The sequence below is a fragment of the Theropithecus gelada genome, chromosome 10 (genome assembly GCF_003255815.1).
Source record: "Theropithecus gelada isolate Dixy chromosome 10, Tgel_1.0, whole genome shotgun sequence".
In the NCBI taxonomy this organism is placed as follows: Eukaryota; Metazoa; Chordata; class Mammalia; order Primates; family Cercopithecidae; genus Theropithecus; species Theropithecus gelada.
In genome coordinates, this window is record NC_037678.1 from 6374301 (window position 1) to 6377646 (window position 3346).

Here is a 3346-nt window from a genome sequence, read left to right on the forward strand (position 1 = left end):
AATCACGACACTATAGTATTGGCATAAAAATACACATATCCACATAAAGATGTAGATTGTGTAGATCAACAGAACAGAATAACACATAATAGAGAGTCCAGAAATTGACCTAAATATATATGGCAAATGGATTTTCTACAAAAGTGCCAAGGTGATATGATGGGGAAAGGAAAATCTTTACATGAATAGTACTGGAACAATTATGCATTTATATATATACACATATACGTATATATGTATACACATACACAGGCAAGAAAAGAAAATTTTAAAAATGACCTATTACCTCACCCCATATACAAAGATTAACTCAAGATGGATCATAGACCTAAATATAGGAGCTCAAATTATAAAACTTCTAGATTAAAAAAAAAGGCAAATGATTTGAACAGACACTTTACCAAAGATATACAGATGGAAACATACATGAAAAGACGTTGTTATGGACTAAATGTCTGTGTACCCCCAAAATTTACATGTTGAACCTCTAACTCCCAGTGTAGTAGTATTTGGAGGTAGGGCCTCTGGGAGGTGATTAGGGTCAGATCAGGTCACGAGGACGGAGCCTCATGATGGGATTCATTTTCTTATAAGAGGAAGAAACACCAGAGCACTCTGATGCTCTTGTTCTCTTCTCTCTCCCCTTCTCTCTCTCTCTCTCTTCCCTTGACCTTGTAGGGACGGAGAGAAGGAAGTCACCTGTGTGCCAGGAAGAGAGCCTCACCAGGAGCCAAATCTGCCAGCACCTTGATCTTGAACTTACCAGCCTTCAGAACTGTGAGGAATACATCTCTACAGTATTCTTCAGCCCAAGCTGACTAACACACATACTCAGTACTATTAGTCATTAGGGAAATAAATTTAAAACTACAATGTGATACCATTGTACCCTCCAGAATGGCTAAAATGGAAAAGACGGACAGTACCAAGTGTTGGCGAGGATGTGGAGTAACTAGAACTCTCATACATTGCTGGTGGAAATGTGAATGGTACATTTACTTTGGAAAACAGTTGGCAGTCTCTCTTTTTTTTTTTTTTTGAAGCAAAGTCTTGCTCTGTTGCCCAGGCTTGAGTGCAGTGGTGCTATCTTGGCTCATTGCAACTTTACCTCACAGGTTCAAGAGTTTTTATCTGCCTCAGCCTCCCGAGTAGCTGGGATTACAGGTGTGCACCACATCCGGCTAATTTTTATATTTTTAGTAGAGATGGCATTTCACCATGTTGGCCAGGCGGGTCTTGAACTCCTGACCTCAGGTGATCTGCCCACCTCAGCCTCCCAAAGTGCTAGGATTATAGACATGCACCACCCCACTCAGCCTAGTTGGCAGTTTCTTATACAGTAAAATATACACTAATATGACCCAGCCACATCAGTCTTAGGTACTTACTCAGGAAAAATGAAAGCATAGGTCCCACGCCAAGACTTAAACATGAATACCAATGCCACTCATAAAAATTAAAACTCCAAAAGAACCCCAAAGGGCCATCAACTGGCAAATGCATACACAAATTGCTGTGTACCCATATAATGGTGCTGTACTAAGGACATGGGTGGTTGATAAAACAAACAATGAAGATACTCTCAATAGCATTACGCTAAGTGAAAGAAATCAGACACAAAAAGCAACATACCATAGGATACAGTTTATAAGAAATTCTAGACAAGGCTAAATGATGGTGACAGAAAGCAGATGAGTGGTCCCCAGGGCCAGGGGCTGGGAGAAGGGGATTGGCTGCAGACAGGTGCAGAAACTTGCATGGTGATGGGAATGTCCCATGTCTGGATAACGATGGTGGTGGTTACGTTGACTGCATGCATTTGTCAAAACTCATCAAATTGTACACTTCAAACTGGGAAGTTATTCCTCAATAAAGCTACAGAAATTAAATAAGTCACTTTTTTTTTTTTTAATTGCTGTCAAATAGAACAAGAGTGAGGATGTGGAACAGCCAGGCAGAGCCAGCCTGCAGTGAGTGGGGCCCGAGCAAGTGAGGACGCAAAGACCCCAAGAAGTGGGGCTGGATTTCAGGCTTTCGGGATGAAGCCAGCTGAAAGAGGTTGAGCCTGTGTCCCCAGAAGCTCAAGGAGAGGACCTGAGGTGCTGGAGGGGGCATCTCAATGGAGGGGGCACCTGAGCAGGTGGAAGGAGCTGGGCTCCAGGTGCCTGGTGTGGGATGATGCACGTTTCCCAGAGGCAGCTGGGGTAGGGTGGGTATCCATGAACAGGGGTGCATCTGAGTGCTCGCATGGAACCCGCTTATGGGCTTGGGTTTGCCCTGTGAACTGGGAGCTGAGAGGGGCAGGCAGATGGGAGGCTAGGTGAAGGGAAGACCCTTCAAGGCCTCCTCACACCCAGACACCAGCTCTCAGGGCTGACCTGGCGCCATGTCCCTGGCTCCCATCTTGCTCTCCCGAAAGACATCTGCCCAGGCGCCCCCAGTGGATGTCAGTGATGACCTATCCCCTAACCCCCCTCTAAAGCCCCTCCCCAAGGCCACAGCTGTCAAACTGTGAAAACCCCAGACCCAAAGGCCTCTTCAGGGTCCAAGGAGGAGCAGCAGCCTGGGGCAGTGGTTGCCCTCCCTACCAGCCTCACCCCTCCCTGCCAGTCCCACCCCTCCCCACCAACCTCACTCCTCCCCACCAGCCTCAGCCCCCCTGCCAGCCTCACCCCTCCCTGGCAGCCTCACCCCTCCCCACCAGCCTCACCCCTCCCCTCCAGTCCCAGCCCTCCCCACCAATCTCACCCCTCCCCGCCAGCCTCAGCCCTCCCCGCCAGCCTCCTCCCCTGCTCCCATCAGCCATCAGCTCAGCCCCACTCCGGAAGCCCTGGACCGACTATGTGCAATTCTCCCACGCAACTCTTATGTGCAGAAAGCGCCAAGTCTCACTGGAGCGAGTGGGAAACCACAGCTCCCGAGGATAGACTGGAGACAACCTGAACCCACCAACCAACCGCGAAGATCGTTTCTTTGTGACTTTTGGGCAAAACCCACCAGAGCAGCTGCAGGGCTCAGCCCGGCCTGTGCTGCTTTAACAGTCACTGAATCCACTTCTCCTGGTGGGTGGGAGTGTGGCTATGGAACCATGCCGGCTCCTGCCTTGGAGGGTGACTCTGGGGCCCATCATCCCAAGTGAGAAGCAGGCCAGTGTGGGGACCTGGGCTGGAAAGGTTAGGGTCTGGGGCTGTGGGCCCTGTCCCTGTGAGCCTCCAGCCCCAAGTGATGCCACCTCTCTGGGCTGTCACTAGCCTGGGCCCAGAGGCTGATGTGACCCACACTCACCCCACGGGAGGGAGGCTGTGGGTTTAAGGGCCCTCCGCAGGGCCCTGGCAAGTTCCCAGAA